This window comes from Trachypithecus francoisi, unplaced genomic scaffold (genome assembly GCF_009764315.1).
Source record: "Trachypithecus francoisi isolate TF-2019V2 unplaced genomic scaffold, Tfra_2.0 Lachesis_group11, whole genome shotgun sequence".
NCBI classification, from domain to species: Eukaryota; Metazoa; Chordata; class Mammalia; order Primates; family Cercopithecidae; genus Trachypithecus; species Trachypithecus francoisi.
Window position 1 is genome coordinate 41,894,983 of NW_022681456.1, and position 24,589 is coordinate 41,919,571.

Here is a 24,589-nt window from a genome sequence, read left to right on the forward strand (position 1 = left end):
TTATAAGTGCATATAAAAGCAGTAACTGTTTTTAATTTACCAACATTCCTTTTTGGCTGCTAGAACACTTATATCTGACATAATAAAATAATTACTAAGTGTCTTGTAATTTTTTCTTTAATGTATCATCTCTCTCAAAACTTTGAAATTACCTGGAAGACAATAAACTGCTGAAATAATTTTTCTTCCCTTGTTCTATTATTAAACATAAAGTAAGCATTCAAAAATATTTGTTTGATTCGACAATTGGAAATTAATTTGAATACTACCCACTCAGTGCAAATAGCTATACATATTCAAAAATTGTGTGTCATATCATCCTTTAAGCCAGGTAAATAAGTAATTATTCAAAGAAATTAAAAAGCTATATGTTTCCTTTATTGTTAAATATTAAATAATTCAATCTTGCTTCCTTGCAAAATTACTAAATGAATATATATTGCTTTGATCATTCAAAGTTATGTATATATACACATATACACACATACATGGCTATTCAGCTATTTGCTATGCACAGTGTTACATCCATTGCATGTGTTTTCTTTCTTTCCTCCCAACATCCTTAAAAGCATAATTGTCTTCACATTACAGATGAGAGAACTGAAGATTAGAGAAGCACAATTAATTGTCTAAGATTTTACTGTGAGTAACAATCAAAGTTGAGATTTAAATGCAAATATTTAGAATGTAAATTTAATTATATTTCAAAAATATTACAGTTAATTCTTCACAGGCATATTCTATCTTCAAACAAAAGGGTATTACTCACATATATTAAGTACATATATATACTGAAGCATATTCTAAGAGATAGAGCAGCCTGTAAACACAGATAGTCAACTGTAAATGGATATACAGTAAGGCATACACAGGTACAGGACTGGCTTTCTTGACTTGACATTGTGTATATGCACCAAGGAAAAGAGAGCTGCATTTCAGCCCTTTTCAATGTGGCTCTTATTTGAGTTAGAAAAATAGTGATTATTTTTTGTGACAGGAAGGATCAGATAATCTTAATCCATCATCTCCTTTGCATTTACTCTGAATCATTTTCCTATCTTGACCTACAAATTAGTAATGATTTTTATTGTTTAACAATGCAAATAATTATCTCATCATCCAAGTTTAACTCTATACTATTTAACTTAATCAATATTTGCCATTTGTTAGGCATATTGTAGATATTCAGATATTTACTGAGTTTAGACTGCATGATGGATTTTCTCTGAAACTAAGACCACTAGGTCAGTTAAAGTATTCCATCCAAACCCCACTGTGAATTATATTGCTGATTTTAAATGAGTTTCTACCCAGGCTGTTCAAGCACATGTTTCTTTCAGATCTTTGGCATCTCTGATTTTATTGTACCTTCAGGAATTAGGAAAATCAAGCTGAGTCCTTTAGTTTTATGTTTCCTCTCTATAAGTAGCCTCTACAATAAATACCAAAGCTTAAAGATTGATAAATCCCTCCATATACAACAAGATTTGTGACGGAAAACTGCAGTATTTTTTGCTAATTACTACAAATGACAATTGAAAATAGCCACTTCTGGCTTTGCTCTTTTCATGACTATAAAAGCCACTAGCATAGGCGTGCATCTTTTTGGTTAGCTTCATAATCTTTGATTTGTCTTCTTCAATTCTGAGAAAATAAGCACCGAGGGGGGTCTGGTTTACATTACTGGGACAAGAAAATGGTTCTAATCTGCAATCTTCTATTTTGTTTCTATTGTTCAAAAACCAATTTCAATTTTAACTTGCCTGTTGTCCCTTTTCTCTTGGTACAAAGCTGTTTTGATTACAGGAGGGTGGAGGTGGTGGGAGTGAGGTGATGTCAGTGGTGATGGTGGTGGTGTGTGTATGCCTGTGTGTGTGTGTGTGTGTGTGTGTGTGTGTATAAAGGAGCTGGGTTGGTAGAGGAATGGGAGGCAGAATACATAAGCTGTATTTGTTAATCTGCTTATAAACCTAACAGATTTTTCAGCTGAAATTTGGCCAATGTTAATTGTACACACTGAATTCATGCTGGGAAAATCTCTTTGGAAAAAAAAAAAAGACAGAGAGTACAGCCGGCCTGTTATGTAAGATGTTTATTTTCATCCAATCCAATCCACCATAGGCAGTACAGAAAATAGGCCAGTGCTTCTGACCGGTGACATCACCTCATCATCAGGAGAAAGTGGGAATGGCTGATCACCATATTGTTAGTAAAGAGGATAATTTCCTTTCACAATTGTTTTTCTTTTAGAAACCTTTATTTCTGGGGATAGTGATCTCATCTCCGTGAGATGTTTATTTCTTCAGATTCTGTAATAACAGTGAAGCTACCTGGATTTCAGCTCTTGTACAACGCACATAAACACTTATTTTGGTACTTTTTCTCTAGGTCTCCAAACTTTAAAAGATTGGTTCATTTTAGCAGAACATTGACCATCCTAAGAAAATTGTGACGGGAAGAGGAATAATTATTCTGATATTTAACCTTATGAAGTGTTTTATGTAGCGTTTGGTCATTTACTTTGCAGAATGCCCCCTTTTCTTAGGCTGTGTCACACTATATTTGGGTAGATGGGCATTGTGTTTATTTTATGAATACTAAGAATGAAATGCACAGTTTTTAGAAACTGTTTTAAGCAGGTCATTATCTGTGCTATAATATAGACATTTTTGCAATGTGTAAGTAGTAAAGTGGGTGAAATTTTGTAGGTGTGTGCATGTAGCTTTTTTTCTAATTCAAAATTAATAGAAAACTAAAAATAGGGTCTTTATTATAGAAGTTAATTCAGCTACTTAGAAAATATACAATAAAATTAACCAGTCTATGCTTTGCTTATGACAGATTTGGTTAAATGACTTCTTTCCGTTAAGGGACAATTTTCAGGATTACTCAAATTCACCCAGTTTTTAAAATAAATAATTTGCCTATTCTTGTTTCATTCTCCCTCTAGAGGACATCAGTGAGTATTACAATTCAAACATTAAATATGCCAGTAGGTCTAATTTAAATACAGCACGATCCTGACAGTTCCTTGACTTCATTTGTATTCAACTTAACTCGGTTCTAGAAGCCATTATCTTAAGTAGCTCCAAGTTTGCAGCACTTTTTTCCTTTAAGCCAATGTGTCAGTATCTTAAGGTCATTTTTGTTTTGTTTTGTTTTGTTTTTGTTTTTTTAAACAGCAAAATCAAAATCTTAACCCTGGTGAAGAACAGTACTGAAAAAGTTAGAGTTTCAGTTTCTAATACAATGAGTGGTGTGTATTTGTGACTCTAAAAGTCTGATTAGCATGTTCTGGGATATTCACATTACCTCTGCTAGGCAGCCTTTGAGGACACTGGAGGCCATTTCATGTTGTATAAATTAAGTATCACAATAAAAAGTGGTCCAGTAAGCTGCAGATACGACAGTCAAATATTAGAATTGGTACAAACATATTCATAGATATTCACCTGAAGTTGAGCATTGGAAAGGGCTCCTTATCCTGCTTTCAAGAGACATGGTTTGATTTGCAAAAGCTGCCTAATCATTCAGAGCCTATTTTCTCTATCAGTAAATAAGAATAATTATATCACCTTCTAGTACTATGAAGACCAAATAAAATCTAGAAAATGCCTAATATGTGACTGACTTGGAGTAAATTATTTTCTTTTCCATTGTTATAAAAATTCTCTAGTTGGAGTTAAGAAGTGAAAATATAAACATTAGCAAAACCTTTCAGGAGATTCCCCTCATTTCTTGATTTATTTTCTTATATGTTCTGTATTTCCAATTTCAGAGTCATGGCATGATTTTATCTTCAAAATGTTGTTACAGGACTGTTGTAGAAATGCCAGTTGTAGGTGGACAGTCTGGAAAAAGAAATTCATGATTCTGTTCTCAGGGCAGGACTGTGGGGCTTTATATCTTTTTGGTGGGAAATAGGAAGGGAGAAATAGGTAGTTCTTTACATTTTGACTTGGAAAGAAGTTCAGCATATAAAGTTTAAAAAAGAAAGATGTTATAGAATATAATAATATATTTCCATTTGTATTTTAAAAGCCTAAAACTTATTTATGCAACTATTTGCAAGAAGTTGGGATTAGGCAGAAGTTTGGAAAACTTTTTCTTTCTCTGTACAGTTTACATAAAAATATTTTCATAAAGAATATACATGGTAAAATTTCTTAAGGTGAAAACTATATCGTTCATTTCTGAACTCCAGTACCTTAATTTCCCTCTCAAAGACACTCACAGTTTATAGTTCATCACTTTTGTAAGATTTTGCCAAGCAATATGTACATATATATATATTATATATATATATTCATAGTCTATATGTTCTATATGTGTTCTATAGTCTACATGTGTTCTATAGTCTTCGTGAACACTGAATTAGTCACTACTGTACCATTGCTCCTATGAGAAATACAGAGGTAGGTTTCTGAAAGCCTTTGGTCACAACAGTGTCATCATCTGATCCGTACGTAATCTTGTTGTGTGTGTTTTTGTGTTTGAAGGCATCTTATTTATGATTCATTAACATTAAACTCACAGTCACTATAGCTCATACCCAAAGTTTATCACACATGTTTTCACGATAAGGCACATCACAGCCTTCTTGTGCTTAGGAACAGTAGACAGCACTTCAGCACTATGCTTGGGGGAAATTTTAAACAGTAAAATCACAAGTAAAAATGCCCCAAAATTAGAAACATTTGGCACTAAATAGACCATGAAAAGGACACTTGTTTATACTATGGAAGCCGAAATAAGAAGGCAGAGCATTGCCTTCTTTAACCTAGAAAGTTCTGCAAATATTGATTTTGCAGTTATTAATACAACTATATTTTAGCAAGTAGAAGAACCCATGAATAATGAGGATCAACTGTATATATATGTATTTATATGTATGTGTGTATGCATGTATATATTCTTTTAATCATACGCTAGCAATATATTGCATGCACTGCTCTGACAGTTGCTTTACAGTATTGCTCAGCAGACTCTGAAGTCAGACTGTAGGATCAAAACCTGTCATTATCCTTTACTAGCTGTGTTACCTTGGTCAGGTTACCAAACTTTCCTTTGCTTCTCTTTAGTCTTCTATAATATGGGACTTATAAGGGTATTTACTTAATGGAGTTGTCTTGAGGATCAAATTAGTTGCTACACAAAAGTTATACATCATATAAATGATGAATTGATGGGTGCTGACGAGTTGAAGGGTGCAGCACATCAACATGGCACAAGTATACATATGTAACAAACCTGCACGTTATGCACATGTACCCTAGAACTTGAAGTATAATAAAAATAAATAAATAAATAAATAAAAAGCATTTAGAATATATCTGATACATCATAAACACTATGTATTTGCTGCATCATCATTTAAGATATTTGGAGAATATTCCTTTTTGGCCTATATAGCACGTTCTCACTCTTTTTGAAAACAACATTGTGTTACATCATATGGATACATCATAATTTTTAAGCCTGGTGCCCACAGAGTGCATTTAGAGAGCTTTGTATCTTTTGCTTCAAGCATCTAACACATTTCATGTACACATGTGGAAATCTACCTGTAGGCAAAGGGGTTGTGCAGTTTTAATTTTATATTACCACATTTCCTACAGATTTATTATAATAATCATGTATAATTTTAAAAACTATTTACTTTCAATACAAAGAGAGAAAAGAATGACTCTTATCTTTTGCTCAAATGCAGATTTTTTTTGCAATAAATTGAATAAATAATCACATTTACCATGTAAATGATTACAGTGACATTTAATGCCACCCATTTTTTAGATTTATTAAACACCAAAATGTTTGCAAATATTTTGCAGACTTTATATAAATTATCTCTAAGCTTGCCAGTCCAGAATATTCTATCAGTCCAGTAAGAATGCATCATCTCAGTTAAGTAGGAGTAAACCTATCATTTCCTCTACTTGATACTTCTCTTTATGTTAGCAACTGCCCAATAATTTCACTTATTACATTGTGTAAAAAATGAAACAGAAAGCAAAATAACTGATGTACCCTGTACTTTAAAGGCACTAGTATTAGCTGTAGAAACTTGAGAAAAAATACCAAATCTTGCTCAAAAAGGATTATTTTTAATACAAAGAGCCATTAATAACTTCCACAAAATAACTCTAACATTAAGTACATTAAGTAGTCTTCCGGTTTCTTCAATATTTCCACCTTGCTGATGTTTGCCTGCCTTCCAAATCACTGAAGGAAGGGCATGATTGAGTTTTTGCTTCCTTTCACAACTTCTTCAGAGCAGATTACGTTTCACTTCTTTTATTTCCTTAATTGTTTCTTTTGGAACATTCATTAATCTCTTTACAGGCAATCACAAAGGTATCAGGAATTCTGATTATGCGTTGTGGTAACAATAACCACAAAGGACTGAGCTGAGGTACATTTTCAACAAGGGGAAGATGTCTTTGGAAGCTCTCTATGGGATTGAAAAAAGGTTCTAGAAAATAGCGTGAGTCACTCTTATTAAGGGAGTCAGGGAGGAGAACAGCTGTGCAAAATTAGTACCAGTATCTTCCTATCTTTCATTTTAAACTTTTCAAAAGATTTTTTCTGGTCACTTCCTCCTGAGAAGGGCAACCTAATCAGACATAATCTTTGCTTTTAGAGGTTACCATGGTGACAGACCAGGACAGACTGTCTTCTCTCGGCATCATAAACACACATTTTCTATGGTGCTAAATAAGCCTGTATACCATCAGAGTCTTTCTTTGAGTGATAAAACAAATAGGGAACATTGAAATGGTTCACAGCAATCAGAAATGATATTTTCCCATATTGATTTTTTTTCTTTCTTTTTGCCCTTTCTCTATCTGTGCCATGTCTCTTTGAAGTATACATCAAGGCACAATACTTATTGCAGGAAGCAAAATCAAGTGAATCTTTTTTTTTTTTTCATGTGGACCAAGCTAGTCAAAGATTTTCCTTACCACTTATGTTCTGCCAAGTGAAAGACAATTTCACTCACCAAGGTTGACAGACAACAGAGACTCATACACAATCAGAAGACAGTACTATGACTGAGTATAAGAGCAATCACTAATTTGTGAGAAGTGGGGCAGACAGAACAGTGCATACTAATTTTTTAGCTTCTTGAACAGACTTTATTTTGTAGAGTACTTTTAGTTTCATAGCAAAATTGAGTAGAAAGTACAGAGTTCCCTTATACCCCATTCACTTAGTCTCTCGAACCATCAACATCCCCCACCAGAGTATTACATTTGTTACAAATTGGTGAGCCTGCATTAATACATCATTATCACCCAAAGTCCATAGTTTACATTAGGGTTCAAGCTTGGTGCACATTTTATGGGTTTGGACAAATGTATAATGATGTTTCTATCCTTATAGTGTTATATAGAATAGTCTCACAGCCCTAAATATTTTATTCTGTGTATTCATTCCACCCTCCCACCCTAACCTGTGGCAAGCACTGATTTTTTTTTTTTAATTTTACTGTCTCCATAGTTTTGTCTTTCCAGAATATCGTAGAGTTGGAATCATACAATATGTAGCCTTTTCAGATTGGCTTCTTTCACTTTGTAATATACATTTAAGGTTTTTGTATTTTTAAAGGAAATCTCGTGTTCCTTTTCTGTCATGTGACCATTTCACTTTCCAAAGGCTTTTGACCAAAGTGTAGTTAGCAGAAAATGCCAAGCACCAACTTCTTCAAAATTTGAAATCAATTTTTCAGGTGGGGGAAAAAAAGAGCTAATGGAAACACACACAAAAATAATACAGAGAGAAACAAACCCATACTACCGCAACCACCAGAAGACAAGATGGCAAGGGAAAGACGGACCTAGATTCTGAACTGCATAAGCTTTAGAAAAGCAGATAATGACTGATGGATGGGGTGAGATGGGAGCAAGGGGGACCTCTAACAGTAAGTGAAGACGTATGAGAAGAATCCTTTGGCAAAAAACTACCTTTAAGCTCTGGACTCTCCAAAGCACAGAAATGCTGTTATGCAGGAGTTGAAGAACCAGAATAATCCTCTGCACCCCAACTCCAAATTACACAGAGAGCAAAAGAAATGCCCAGAGAGTTGTTAATATTCTCTTTGCTGGTAGACTATGACTCAATGCTGGTTGGAAGTATTCTTCAGTTATCTGATTTAAATTAATTGCCTTCTCAGTACTGTCAGAGCTTTTTGTTTATGACTCTTGTGAGCTGATTAATCATTTCAGGTTTTGCATTACTGTTATTTATGTTCTAGTCTTTCTTCTTCACTAGACTGCAAATTCCTCTAGGACAAGCATCTTATTTTCCTTCAACTTTGTGTTATGCAAAGTACATTACAAACAGGAAAAGTTCAGTAAGCATTGGTTAAATCAAACTGAGCTTGAGTTGGTAGGTGTATGATAGGAGTCCTTCTCCCAACAAAAAGGACATTTATGGATGCCAAAGTTCTTTACCAATTTTATTATAGTCCAGTAAAACGGATGACTATGATAGATAAAAACATGGTAAGCAAACATTTTGAGATATACTCATTTTCTTACTCCCTAACCCCCCATCAGTCTTTCTGAGTTTTGGTTTAAAAAAAAAATATCTGAACACTTGGAAAAAGGAATTTGAAAGAATAGATGGGTTATTTTGCAATAAACTAGTACACAAAACAACACCCCCAACACACACACACACACACACACACACACACACACACAGAGTAAATATCCTTATAAAGAGAACTCTGGGTTGGGGTGGGTGGGAGAGAAATGAGAAATGAAATAGAGTGGTCTATGTGTCCCAAATGCAGAGGAAAAACTGTACATTGCAAGATAACAAAGCCCAAGGAAAAATTGGCCATGAGGCCCATAAGGCAGGTAGCTCTCTGTATGCAATATGGAAAAGGATTTTTATGCCTGAATAGTAGCTCAGAATAGCAGAGAATCTCTGAATCTGAAGGAAACCAAGCAGATGGAGATAATGGATGTTCCAGAGAAGATCAGCATGCCCAACTGACTAGATAGCAGATTGCTTCCCCTTCCCCTACGTGTATTTCCCAACCACATTGCCTTGCGAAAGATTCTGGAAGGGAAGCTGGAGTTGAACCACAGGAAAGAAATCCTCAAAGTTTATGAGATCAAAGTTTCCATCAGTGGTGGCATAGGGGCTCTGTGTAAGAAATTAAGTTGAATTACAGAAAATAAACCAAGTTTCATTACTTCAACAATTATATTTGTGAACTGCAATTCATACTTATTTCAGAATTTAGGGGCAAAAATAAGCTCCCACTCTTTAATCTCAATACCTCTAAAATAGAAGAGGGGCAGAGGTAGTTGGGCCAACAGCTTACTGTGAAATAAAAAGAGAAATAATTTGGCAAAATGTCCTAATTGTCCCATTTCTCCTGCTGAAACTCTCAAGTCAATAGAATTTAGGTTATCAGTGTCAAAATATGTTCCCATTTGGAATGAGGTAAAATTGTGTGAGATAAATAAAATGAATTCTGGATACTCCAATCTGCACATCCATATTTACTTGTGAGAGTTGGTATTTTACAGGAGACAGTTTCTACTTCAATGCAAGTGTTGAGGCCATTATCATAAAAGCCTGAAGTTCAAAGGGACAGTCATGAAATTGTTTTCTGAGCAACTGCTGCATCATTCCTTCCATGACTAGACATCAGGATAAGAATATAAGCACCACCATTTGGCTATGATTTTCTTTCTTGGTACCTTTTCCTAAAGACTCAAGAGACTCATACAATAAATAAAGAAATTACAAATCCTCTACGTTGTCTTCAAGCACTTTAGCTCAAGCTAACCTCACATTTACTCTCTTCCTGTCTCTTACTTAATAGAGAAAGAGTATGATGAACAATCATGATCCTAACACACACAAATGTGCATATACACACAATATTACATATAATATAGACATATTCATATGAATTTATATCCATATATATGTAATCAGAGGAAGGAATACCCCTTCTCCTGTAACAACACTCCTCCCGCGCTTTCTCTGAGCTCCTTCACTTTAACACATATGCTTTTTCATGGCAAATGAAGCCATCCCTTATCTCCTTCCCTGGCAGATTTTCCGACCCAGCCATCTTTTTTTACCATGCGCTGCAATTGTGGTGAGGAATTTCCATTCCCTAATCATACCGTGTGGTTTCACCTTTTTATATGCAGCTCACTTTACCTGCAGTTCTTTACATCTACTCCATAACAGCTCTGATGAACAACTACAACTCAGAAAGGCGAATTAAAGCATCTCCTCTGTGCATCCCTTACACTCTACTTCCTCCCACCTGCCAGGTAGAATGGTCCACTTTCCCTTTGTGTCCCACTGCACCATACACATCATTCATTTATTCATTCATCAAACACTTATTAAATAATATTTGCTGTGTACCAGATGCTGTGTGAGGTGCTTTCATACTGAGGAAGTAGGTTTATGCTCTTCACAGCCATGCATGCTAGTTGCAGCTGTAGTTTAGGTGTGTTCTCACTCAATTACATTGAGGATCATTGAAGACTGATACTGTGTCTTATTCATTGTTGTGTCCCAAGCACCACATATAGGGCCTGAGACCTGGTAGGTGTTAAATAAGTACGCTGAATTCAAAATTTCCTCTTGTCATAAATGATAAAGTAGAATTCCTTAAAAATTTATTTTAAAATATTTAAATTTTAAAATTTAATGTATGTATATTTGTTTTCAAGCAATACAGAGGTGAAGAACTTGATTTCCTCACCAACGTTAATCTCTCTGAAGAAACCAATGTTAACACGATAGTTCCATTCTTTTCTCTATCTCTCACACAAGGCTATGCAAACATTTATAGGGTTTTTATTGGCACATTTTATTAAAATATAGCATACATTTTCATGAGGAATATCTGTCTGTGGCTTTCTTATAATGTCTGCGGAAAATTTTTTAATTACATATTTAATCTGCAATATGAAGAAGCCTAAAAACACAATACTCAATTCAGAAGAGGAGATATGTATGTGTATGTACACGTATACATAGATTCAGAAATATGTGTACATATATATGTTTTTGTATATTTGTCTATATCTATACCTCTAGATATGGGTATCTAAATTTCTTCTAGATCTACATTTAGAAATTAAGTTGAATTATAGAAAGTAAACCAAATTTTATTACTTCAAAAATTATATTTGTAGACTGAAATTCATACTTATTTCATAATTTAGGGGCAGGAATAAGCTCCCACTCTTGAATCTTAATACTTCTAAAATAGAAGAGGGGCAGAAGTAGTTGAGTCAATAGCTTACTGTGAAATAAAAAGAGACAAATCTAGTGCATTAGTCAGGGTTCTCTAGAGGAACAGAACTATTGAAATACACACACACACACACACATACATAAAGGAGAGTTTATTAAGTATTAACTCACACGATCACAAGGCCCCACAATAGACTGTCTGCAGGCTGAGGAGCAAGGAGAGATAGAACTCTCCAAAACTGAAGAACTTGGAGTCTGATATTCGAGGGCAGGAGACATCTAGCATGGGAGAAAGATGTAGGCTGTAGGCTGGGAGCCTAGGCCAATCTAGTCTTTTCATTTTTTCTGCCTGCTTTATATCCTAGCTGTGCTGGTGGCTGATTAGATGGTGCCCACCCAGATAAAGGGTGGGTCTGCCTTTCCCAGACCATTGACTCAAATGTTAATCTCTAGGGCAACACCCTCACAGACATACCCTGGATCACTATTTTGTATCCTTCAATCCAATCAAGTTGACACCCAGTATTAATCATCACATCTAGATCTCTAAATCTGTATTTAGATCTAGAGCTATAGATAATTACTACAGGGAAAATACTTTTTTTTTTTTTTGAATGATAGTTTAGGAAATTAATAGTTACTTATTGAGAGCTATTGCTTAATAGAGTTCTAAACATTTAATGTGTAGTGTCTCTTATAAGTCACATAAATTATGAGATTATTCCCATTTTACAGATGAGGAAACTGAAGCAAAAAGTTAGTAACATGCTCACAACTGTATGACTTTGTAAATGACGAAGATGGAGTGTAAGCCCAGGTAGTCTGAGTCTGACCTCACAGCAGAATTTAAAACAATGGCCATCTGCTCTCAATAACATTCTAAAATAGTAGATTATAAAAGATAAAAATGAGATAACACAAAAGGGGTCAGCTGAAAAGGGAGCTGAAAAATTGGCAGATGCTAATAGAAAACTTGACATTTTTGAGGTAGGGAAATGTTATAAGAACCTTTCAAAGCAGTAGGATTAAAATCAGCATTAGAAACAATAAACAACAGAATCAGATTCTCAAAAATATCAAATCAGTGATGTATCAGAGACAAAAAACTTAAAAAGAGGAAAAGCTTTCTATAATTTTTTTTTTAAAGATGAAAACATAAGAGAGAATTTTTTAGCTATGATGGTTGGAGAATGGAGAATGCAGATGCAGCAGAAAAATACGTGGCCTTCATCTCCTGAACTGAATTTATATAACCAATGCTTAGCTCCATCCCAGTGCAATTTCAATTCTCTGGTCTAAATTTTTGAGATCCCCTGAGTAGTTTTGCAAAAGAATTTATTGGAAAATATTTATTTTGGGGTACAAAATACAGGTTATGGTAGAGTCTAAAATGGGAACTTAAAACATATATAACATGTATTGTATATTTGCAGAAGAGTCATTTGTTTTAGATAAAGATTACTACATATGACATATGTACCAGACACTGTCCTAAAAGCTTTAAATGCATTATCTCATTAAAACTTCACAAAACTGGCCAGGTACAGTGGCTCATGCCTGTAATCCCAGCACTTTGGGAGGAGAAGGCAGGTGGATCACGAAATTAGCAGATTGAGACCACCCTGGCTAACACGGTGAAACCCTGTCTCTACTAAAAATACAAAAATTAGCTGGGTGTGGTGGCACATGCCTGTAGTCCCAGCAACTCGGGAGGCTGAGACAGGAGAATCACTTGAACCTGGGAGGTAGAGGTTGCAGTGAGCTGAGATCACGCCACTGCACTGAAGCCTGAGTGACAAAGTGAGACTCTGTCTCAAAAAAAAAAAAGAAAAAACTTCACAAAACTACCCTCCATTTATGGATGGAAGTACTGAGAATAGAAAGGGTGAGTACAATTAGTAAACAGTAAAGAATCAAGATAATCCCTTGGATGGTAGACTGAGAAATCAAAGATATCAGGTAGATTCTGAAGTCTGCCTAAATTTTATACACTAGATTAAGATCAATGTTCTAATTATGTCTCCATTTGGCAAACAGTAACAATACTTAGTATAGACAGAGTCTTATGGCTTTCATAACACTTTCACAAATTTTGTCTAATTTTAAACTCATACCCTTCGGGAGAAAAGCTATTGCTATTACTATTTTATAAATAAGGAAACTGAGGCTCACAGAAGTTTACATGACCTTCCTAAGGTTCAATATCTAGTGAAGGGTTAGAGCGATCAAGCCCAGGTCTCCTGATAGCTAAAATATCATGCTATGCTTTATGTAACCAGCGTCTTTTGTAATGATGCACTAAGAGTTTTCCCAGTAGCTTAAAAAAAATTAGCACATTATGTTAGAAGAGATTTTTGAACCTACACCAGAAGAGTGATGAGTCAATGATGATCTGATTGATACAACTGCATTGCCACAATGCCAGTTAATTCTACAGCAAAAAAACAGCTTTAAGAATTCAATCTTGAGACCGTTGACATGAGATCCAACTTCAGAAACTCTGAGAGTAGTACTTTCTTTAAACTCACTTCATCTGAACCAGCTGGGGAGAATTCAGTTTCCACCATGATCCATATTGGCATAAGTCACCTAAAATTTACCACCATTATGTCCAATGGTCAGTGGGAGATACTGCTTTTTAATATTTAGTCAAGGGGATTATTTATAAGCTTCAAGGTGGGAAGGAAGGAAGGTGGGAGGGAGGGAAGGGAAGTGGGAAGGAAGAAGCAGGGCCAGAGGGATGATAAGAAGGAAGGAAGAAGGGAAAGAGGAAGGAAGAAAGAAAGGAGAGAAGTGAAGGAGGGGAGGAGGGATAAAAAGAGGGAGGAAAGGAGAAAGGGAGGGAAAGAAGGTGGGGAAAGAAGAGTGGCAAAAAACGAAAGAACCCAATTTCCTACTCCAGCGTGATCACTGTGGAACTGGAGGTTTGAAAGCATTTCTTCATGCCCTTTCTCTAGAGGGAAAATCATACACACAGGGAGACTTTAAATAGAAGCAGCTGATTGATTGTTCCCTTTAGTCAGTCCCTGTGAGAACTCCTCTCTTATTCTAAAAGAACTCTTTTATTTTGCAGCTCAAAATTATTTTTTTGTCAATTCTATTTGCAAATTTGAAATGTTAGGATTGTTTTCCAGTAAACTGTTTTATACACATAGTAACGCACTCTGGTGTGTGTGCTGGCCAGTCAACATTTGCACACCTTCAGTCTACTGAGACTCTCATCTGTTCTTCAGTCCTCGATTCGCTTCAAGCCTGCTTTGCGTTGGCTGCTGAATATACAAAGTTGTATGTTATTAATTTCATGGCTTATTTTGAAACTTGCCCCTGAGACCATCTCTTCAACAGCCCTTCAGCCTGAGATACAAAGCTTTCAGTCTCTAAAATTTTCTATCACAATAATTTATATTATCATAATTTTTTCACTTTCCTCCCAGAATAATACCATCTATTTTGAGTTTTTATTTGACTTGCATAGCCGAAGAATTCTGGACCAAAGTAATTAAATGAAGCAAATGAGACAGTTATTGATGGCAATATGTTATTGAGTGATTTTAGAGGTAGCATTTTAGAGGGAGCATTTTAGAGGTAAGGTGTTTTGTTTTGTTTTTTTCCCAAAAGTAACACATTGCCATCTGTTCCCATTTCACACAAATCAGTACTGAGGGAACAAGATAAAAGAGAAAACTGGGTCAACATTTACATTTCAAGTCAGGTTAGATTTTGCTTTGTCAGTTTTTTTAGCCTGGAAATCTAGAGGTTAAAAGATGGTTCAGACACGTGATAAGCAAGACAGAAAATGGATTTCTTTGGGTAGCCCCAAGAAACTGTGAGACCAAAATAGAGGCAAGAAAAATTAAAGGAAAGAAGTAATATTTTGTGTGATCTAAGTCTTTCCTTAAATTTATGAGACCAAAAGGATGAAAAAGCTAACTTTAACTTGTCATTGTTAGATCTCTGTGTTCAAACGGCTTTTATTTTTGAACTGTTCTTGGCCCAAACATGTGCCTCTGGGTTGCATAGTAGCCTGTAGGGTTTTCCCTGTGACTGAAGGTGTAGAAATATCTAGTACTTAAAAGGAGAAATCTCAAAGAACATAACAATGCCGAAAATAAAATATACTATCTTTACATTCCCTTCCTTTATCAAAGACTAATGTTTGATAAAAATCATAGAGTGACTGAATCGTGGACTTTGTGGTCAAGAGAGACCAAGGAAACTAGAAAATCACTTTAATCCTACACGAATATCTTGAAAGACTCTGAACCAGAACAAATTCTTCCTGCTGACTCAGCTCTGTGTGTGGGGGTGTGTGTGGGTGTGACTGTGCGTGTGTGAGTGTGTGTGTGTGTGGATGCTTTGGAAATGGCATTATGATAGAATTTCTTTTGTTGTTGTTGCTTATTCTTAGTCAGGTTTAATGCACGTCTAAGTATTATAAAACATCCCTTTTCTTCATTCTGTAAATTTTATTTTTACATGTTAAAAATTATTTGGTCTGATAATCTTTGTTTCATTTTATTTTTAGAAATTTCTTCTTCATGGTCCAAACCTATTTAAATGTTTTGCTTAGCACTCTCCTGATGACATTTGGTGCAGATTTTGGCAAACCAACAATATAAAATTTATTGTCAGCTTTATATCATTCACTTCCCTGCTAAAATTCTTCTTTGTCTTTTCATTGCCCTTCACGTAAAATATTAATTTGTTACCTTAATATGAAAACTCTACGTTGTCAGCCTCTTAAAATTATCTCCATCTTAGAATTTCTTCCTAATTTTAACAAAGCATGTATTCTTCAGTTGTTGGGTGTTGTGTTCTAAAAATGTCAGTGAGGTTGATTGTTTAATAGGGTTGTATCTTTACTGGTATTTTGACCCATTTCTTCTACAAATTACTGACAAAGGGTTATTAAAATCTTCAACTATGACTTTTTTCTGTTTGATTTTCTACCTATTTTAAAGTTTTCTTTATTAGATGCTTGCATATTTAAGGTTTTTGCAGCTTCTTGAAAAATTTACAATTTTATTATGAAATATCTCTTTTTGTCTCTAGTAATAATATTTTTTGGTCATAAAGTCTACTTTGTGTGATGTTAATGTAGCTGTATCAGCTTTCTTTTGCTTAGTATTACATCATTTTAACTTCAACCTATTTGTATCTTACATTTAAAATTTGTTTCTGGAAAGTGGCATAAATTTGGTCTAGTTCTGTAATCCATTTTGGATTTAAAAAGTGAATATTTAATCCAATTATATTTTTAAATGCTTCATTTATTTTCACTGTTGTATTTTGAAATATTTTTAAATCTACATAAAAGTTACAACAATCATACAGAGAGTTCACATACAACCTATACCCTGATACTCTTATGCTAACTTAAACAACCACTGTATGATTATCAAAACCAGAAAATTGGTAGAATACTAAATAAATTTAATAAACCATAAGCCTTACTTGAATTTCACCAGTTTTCTGCCTAATGTTTCTTTTACCCTTTCAGAATCAAATTTAAGATCTCATAATGCATTTATTTATTGTGCCTCCTTTGTCTCTTTCAATCACTAATAGTTTGTAAATGTTTTCTTATCTTTCATGGCCTTGACACTTTTGATGAGCTCTAATAAGTCATTTTGTTGAATATTTGGATTTGTCTCCCCTGGATTTGTCTGATGTTTTGTCGTGATCATATGGAGATTATGCATTTTTTGGCAAGGATACCACAGAAGTGTTGTCTTTTTGTCAGTACACTATACCAGGGAGCACAATATTTTGATGTGCCTCATTGCTAGTGTGTTAACCTTGATTATCTGGTATAGGTGTTATCTGCTGAGTTTCACCACTATAAAGTTACTATATTTCTCTTTATAATTGATAAATATCTTTGGAAAGCTACTTTGAGATTATGCCAACATACTGTTTCTCCTCAAAATTTTGCCCTTTGATATTGACATCCATTGGTGGTAGCATATTTTGAACTTGTAAATATTGCATTGACACATGTATTGGGAAGGACGTGGACCTGCTCATTTTGAGTGAGGCCAGGGAAGAAAGACCACTTTAACAGCTATGAGGAGCTATGCCACATGAGGCATATAACCTGGCAGTGCCATGGTTAGCGGCATCTGTGGCAAAGAAAGATGCCAAATGGAGCCTCTGGCAAGTCTAATAGGAGAATCACAGCACAGGCCTCTGAGATTATGGAACTAGGCCTTGCCATCTGCAGGAAAGAACTTATGTATCATTTGAAAAGCAGCTCATGATATGTTACAATGCCATGATTAAAAAAAAGAAAAAAAAGTCTGACTATGGAAACTAAAATAACCTTCATGTACTGTCTACTATAAGACCAACCAAGATATAAGATGAGGTATGCTAATCAGCAATTTATCACAAGAGGGCTATTATACATGAAGGATTGGAATTGAACATGCTAGAGATTACAGTAATCTTCACAAAAAGATGATCCATGTAGTTATGTCACCAACTGTATGACACCACTCTTTCAACTCATTCCTGTGGCTTCATGAGCTATCAGCTGAGAGAGGAAGAAAAGGCCCAAACTGAGCTCATGAAAGGGCCAACTTAAAATACGATTGCAAGATGGAATTTTTTTTTCTGCAACAAAGTTCCAGGCAAGGATGGTCCTGGAAGATAGTGGTGGAGGAAAATCCTATCAATTGGGAGAGTATTGGAAAGTACATCTGGTCATTCACTTAATGTGGAGAGAGAAGTGGCCTTAAGTAAGGGTATACACAAACTCATGAGCAACAAATAACTTAGCTCCCTGTTGAAGAGCCTATAATGAGTGAAATTAGAAGTTCAAGGAGGGGAAAAATGTGTATGGACTTACAGAAATGAACAGAAAGTATCAGCATCACTATACTACTTCATAACGCCATTGCGGAAGAGGCACTAAACAACCAGGTGGGGAGAATTACTTCACAAGTTGATGTCAGCTGGATTCTGTCATTAGCCATCTCAATGCTAGTAAACTAGGTTCATGAATATTGTTCTCACTGTGGTAGAGACAGAGGCTATTCCTTGACTCAACAGCTTGGGCTCCCTCTCAACTGAATTGTCCTCACTATTGCTTCCAATGCAGGTCTCATCTTCCGGGAACAGAAAGTGAAACTGAACCCCAAATGTGGTAATATGCTTTGAGGAAAGCAGCCAGCCATATATTGGCAATTAGATTATATCACATCTCTTGCACCCTAAAAATCACAACATTCCTGTGTGATGTGACTCACTAACTGAGTTTAGCTAAGTTCAAAACTATGACTATTTCCAGTACTTTGGGATCGTTGTGTCAGTGGACTAAGAAGCAAATAAAGGAGCTAGCATAAGGTAACTGACTGTTATCATCATGGGAAGTAGAGGTGTTGCTTTATAAAGAGGACAGTAGGAGCATCTATAGCACTTAAGTGATCCATTGATGGGCTCATGGTACACCCAGGCCTAGTTATAATTTTAAATGTACAAGTACATCAATCATGTCATTTCGGAGCATGGTAAACAGGCACTCAGTTCTCTCAGGAATGAGGGTTTAAGTAAACCCAGCAGGCAAGACACCCAGACAAATAGATGTGCTAGCTGAGGAGTAGGGGAATCTAGAATAAGAGATGGAGAAAGAACATGATGAGTAGTATTAGTTATGGCCTCAGTATCATCCATAGCAGTCAAGTTTGTAGTTTATCCCAGTAGCTCTCTAGAAAAGTCTCCAAGAAATTGTAATCAACAAATATCACAAAGAAGCTGTGCTTGGATGGAGCGAACTTAAAGCGAAGGTGCTTCTGAGTGTTGGAAAGGGATCTTGAAAATAATTCTGAGTGGTGCAAGTGGTAAATTAGAATTGATGCTATTGGTGCCTCACCCTGATTCCTCTTTAATAGCCAGTGCCCCCATTTCTTACTGTTGTGTTGATCAGCTCACAGTTGTTCCTTTTACTAGAGATTTGTCTTTAGCTAAATGGGAGTTACTTTGCCTGGGAGGCAGTGCTGTCACTGATAAATTCCTGGATGCAGAACTTGGCCCATGATTAACTGGGATGGGATATAAAAGATGGACCTCCTTCTCTCAAGTAGGAACAATTCTGGGTCCAATCTTTGTCCCCAAACTTGCCCATGTGATCAGACTGAAATTAGTCTCCATCTGAGACTAGACCCTTGCTTTATTTGCCCCCAGTTGTATCCTGCTTCCATCATTACTTTTTCTTGAAAGAGGTCCCCAATAAATTACTTAAATCTTAAATAAGAATTTTCATGTTAGCTGCTGTTTCTAGGGGACCTGAAGGAAGACATCCACTATCAGATCATCTATTTAGAAATATGCATATGTTTATATGCATACACGTATCTTATACAAGGTATGTTTATGTATCTTGTGTTCTCTACTTGCCCACTTACTGATTATTGCAGGCAAGATACATTCTTCCTCATCTTTGTAGTCTTTAGTCCTTTGCATAATAATATGAGCAAAGTTGGTCTTCAATAAACATTTCTGGATGTAAAGGCAGAATTTGATAACCATGTGAAGATCTTCCTTTTTATTATTATACTTTAAGTTCTTGGATACATGTGCAGAATGCGGTTTGTTACATAGGTATACACGTGCCATGGTGGTTTGCTGCACCCATCAACCTGTCATCTACATTAAGTATTTCTCCTAATTCTATCACTCCCCTAGGCCCCAACCCTCCAACAGGCTTAGTGTGTGATGTTCCCCTCCCTTTCTCCGTGTGTTCTCACTGTTCAGCTCCTACTTATGAGTGAGAATATGCAGTGTTTGGCTTTCTGTTTCCGCGTTAGTTTGCTGAGAATGATGGTTTCCAGCTTCATTCATGTCCCTGCAAAGCACAAGAACTCATCCTTTTTTATGGCTTCATATTATTGCATGGTGTATATGTGTCATCTTTTCTTTATCCAGTCTAACTTTGATGGGTATTTGGGTTGGTTCCACATCTTTGCTATTGTGAATAGTGCTACAGTAGACATACATGTGCATGTGTCTTTATAGTAGAATGATTTCTTTCTTTTTATGTATTCATTTTTTTTGAGATGAAGTCTTGCTCTCTTCCCCAGGCTGGAGTGCAGTGGCGCGATCTCGGCTCACTGCAGTCTCTGCTCCCAGGTTCACATCACTCTCATGCCTCAGCAATCCGAGTAGCTGGACTACAGGTGCCCGCCACCACACCCGGCTAATTTTTTTTTTTTTATTTTTTTTTATTTTTAGTAGAGACAGGGTTTCACCGTGTTAGCCAGGATGATCTCTATCTCCTGACCTCGTGATCCACCTGCCTGGCCTCCCAAAGTGTTGAGATTACAGGCATGAGCTACTGTGCCCAGCCTATAGTATAATGATTTCTAATCCTTTGGGTATATTTCCAGTAATGGGATTGCTGGGTCAAATGATATTTCTGGTTCTAGATCCTTGAGGAATCACCACACTGTCTTCCACAATGGTTGAACTAATTTACCCTCCCACCAAGAGTGTAAAAGCATTCCTAAATATCCACATCCTCTCCAGCATCTGTTGTTTCCTGACTTTTTAATGATTGCCATTCTAACTCTGATGAGATGGTATCTCATTGCAGTTTCAATTTGCATTTCTCTAATGACCAGTGATGATGAGCTTTTTTTCATATGTTTGTTCATCCACAAGTGTCTTCTTTTGCGAAGTGTCTGCTCATATCCTTCACCCACTTTTTGATGGAGTTGTTTGTTTTTTCTTGTAAATTTGTTTAAGTTTCTTGTAGCTTCTGGATATTAGCCCTTTGTCAGATGAATAGATTGCAAAAATTTTCTCCTATTCTGCAGATTGCCTGTTCACTCAGATGATAGTTTATTTTGCTGTGCAGAAGCTCTTTAGTTTAATTAGATCCCATTTGTCAATTTTGGCTTTTGCGGCCCTTACTTTTGGCATTTTAGTCATGAAGTCTTTGCCCATATGCTTTTGCGGCCCTTACTTTTGGCATTTTAGTCATGAAGTCTTTGCCCATGCCTACGTCCTGAATGGTATTGACAAGGTTTTCTTCTAGGGTTTTTATGGTTTTAAGTCTTACATTCAAATCTCTAATACATCATGAGCTAATTTTTGTATAAGATGTAAGGAAGGGGTACAGGTTCAGTGTTCTGCATATGGCTAGCCAGTTTTCCCAACACCATTTATTAAATAGGAAATCATTTCCCCATTGCTTGTTTTTGTCAGGTTTGTCAAAGATTAGATGGTTCTAGATGTGTGGTGTTATTTTTGAGGCCTCTGTTCTGTTCTATTGGTCTATATATCTGTTTTTGTACCAGTACCATGCTGTTTTGGTTACTGTAGCCTTGTAGTATAGTTTGAAGTTAGGTAGTGTGATGCCTCCAGCTTTGTTCTTTTTGCTTAGGATTGTCTTGGCTATATGGGCTCTTTCTTGGTTCCACATGAAATTTAAAGTAGTTTTTTCTAATTCTGTGAAGAAAGTCAATGGTCGCTTGATGGAGATAGCATTGAATCTGTAAGTTACTTTGGGCAGTACGGCCATTTTCATGATATTGATTCTTCTTCTCCATGAGCATGGAATTTTTTCCATTTGTTTGTGTCCTCTCTTATTTCCTTGAGAAGTGGTTTGTAGTTCTCCTTGAAAAGGTCTTTAACATCCTTTGTAAGTTGTATTCCTAGGTATTTTATTCTCTTTGCAGCAATTGTGAGTGGGAGTTCACTCATGATTTGGCTCTCTGTTTGTCTATTAATGGTGTATAGGAATGCTTGTGATTTTTGCACATTCATTTTGTATCCTGAAATTTTATTTAAGTTGCTTGCCAACTTAAGGAGATTTTGGGCTGAGACAATGGGGTGTTCTAAATATACAATCATGTCATCTGCAAACAGAGACAGTTTGACTTCCTCTCTTCTAATTTAAATGCACTTTGTTAATTTCTCTTGCCTGATTGCCCTGGCCAGAACTTCCAATATTATAATGAATAGGAGTGGTGAGAGAGGGCATCCTTGTCTTGTGCCAGTTTTCAAGGGGAATGCTTCCAGTTTTTGCCCATTCAGTATGATATTGGCTGTGGGTTTGTCATAAATAGCTCTTATTATTTTGAGATATGTTCCATCAATACCTAGTTTATTTAGAGTTTTTAGCATGAAGGGTTTTTTAATTTTATTGAAGGCTTTTTCTACATCTATTGAGACAATCATGTGGTTCTTGTCATTGGTTCTGTTTATGTGACGGATTATGTTTTGATTTCTGTATGTTGAACCAGTCTTGAATCCCAGGGATGAAGCCAACTTGACATGGTGGATAAGCTTTTTGATTTGCTACTGGATTCGGTTTGCCATTATTTTATTGAGGATTTTTGCATTGATGTTCACCAGGGATATTGGCCTGCAATTTTCTTTTATTGTTGTGTCTCTGCCATGTTTGCTATCAGGATGATGCTGGCCTCATTAAAAGAGTTAGGGAGGAGTCCCTCTTTTTCTATTGTTTGGAATAGTTTCAGAAGGAATGGTACCAGTTCCTCTTTACACCTCTGGTAGAATTCAGCTGTGAATCTGTCTGGTCTTGGTTTTTTTTTTTTTTTTTCTTGGTTGGTAGGCTATTAGTTACTGCCTCAATTTCAGAACTTATTATTGTTCTACTCAGGGATTCGACTTTTTCTTGGTTTAGTCTTGGGAGGGTGCATGTGTCCAGGAATTTATACATTTCTTGTAGATTTTCTAATTTATTTGCATAGCGGTGTTTATAGTATGCTCTGATGGTAATTAGTATTTCTGCGGGATCAGTGGTGATATCCCTTTTATCATTTTGTATTGTGTCTATTTGATTCTTCTCACTTTTCTTCTTTATTAGTTTGGCTAGTGGTCTAGGTATTTTGTTAATCTTTTCAAAAACTCACCTCCTGGATTCATTGATTTTTTTTGAAACGCTTTTCTTGTGTCTTTATCTCCTTCAGTTCTACTCTGATCTTAATTATTTCTTGTCTTCTGCTACCTTTTGAATTTGTTTGCTCTTGCTTCTCTAGTTCTTTTCATTGTGATGTTAGGGTATCAATTTTAGATCTTTCCTGCTTTCTCTTGTGAGTATTTAGTGCTATAAAATTCGCTCTAAATGCTGCTTTAGCTGTTTCCCAGAGATTCCGGTATGTTGTGTCTTTGTTCTCATTGATTTCAAAGAGTTTATTTATTTCTGCCTTAATTTTGTTATTTACTCAGTAGTCATTCAGAAACAGGTAGTTCAGTTTCCACATAGTTGTGTGGTTTTGAGTGGGTTTCTTAATCATGGGTTCTAATTTGATTGCACTGTTGTCTGAGATATTGTTTGTTATGATTTTCATTATTTTGCATTTGCTAAGGAATGTTTTATTTCCAATTATGTTGTCAATTTTAGAATAAGTGAGATATGGTGCTGAGAAAAATGTATATTCCGTTGATTTGGGGTGGAGAGTTCTGTAGATGTCTATTAGGTCTGCTTGGTCCAAAGCTGAGTTCAAGTCCTGGATATCCTTTTTAATTTTCTGTCTCATTCGTCTGTCTAATATTGACAACGGGGTGTTAAAGACTCTCACTATTATTGTGTGGGAGTCTAAGTCTCTTCATATATCTCTAAGAACTTGCTTTATGAATCTGGATGCTCCTGTATTGGGTGCATATATACTTAGGATAGTTACCTCTTCTTGTTGCATTGATCCCTTTACCATTATGTATGTTCTTCTTTGTCTTTTCTTATCTTTGTTAGTTTAAAGTCTGTTTTATCAGAGACTAAGATTGCAATCCCTGATTTTTTTTGCCTTCCATTTTCTTGGTGAATATTCCTCCATTCCTTTATTGTGTGTCTTTGCACATGAGATGGGTCTCCTGAATATAGCACACTAATGGGTCTTGACTCTTTATCCAATTTCCCAGTCTGTGTCTTTTAATTGGGGCATTTAATACATTTACATTCAAGATTAATATTGTTATGTGTGATTTTGAGCAGGTCATTATAATGCTAGCTGGTTATTTTGTCTGTTAGTTGATGCAGTTTCTTCATAGTGTTGATAGTCTTTAACAATTTGTTATGTTTTTGCAGTGGCTGGTACCAGTTTTTCCTTTCTATATTTAGACCATCCTTCAGGAGCTCTTGTAAGGCAGGTCTGGTGGTGACAAATCTCTCAGCATTCACTTTTCTGTAAAGAATTTTATTCCTTCTTTGCTTATGAAGCTTAGTTTGGCTGGATATGAAACTCTGGGTTGAAAATTCTTTTCTTTAAGAATGTTGACTATTGGCCACCACTCTCTTCTGACTTTTAGGGTTTCTGCAGAAAGATCTGCTGTTATTCTGATGGGCTTCCCTTTGTGGGTAAGTCAATCTGTCTCTCTGGCT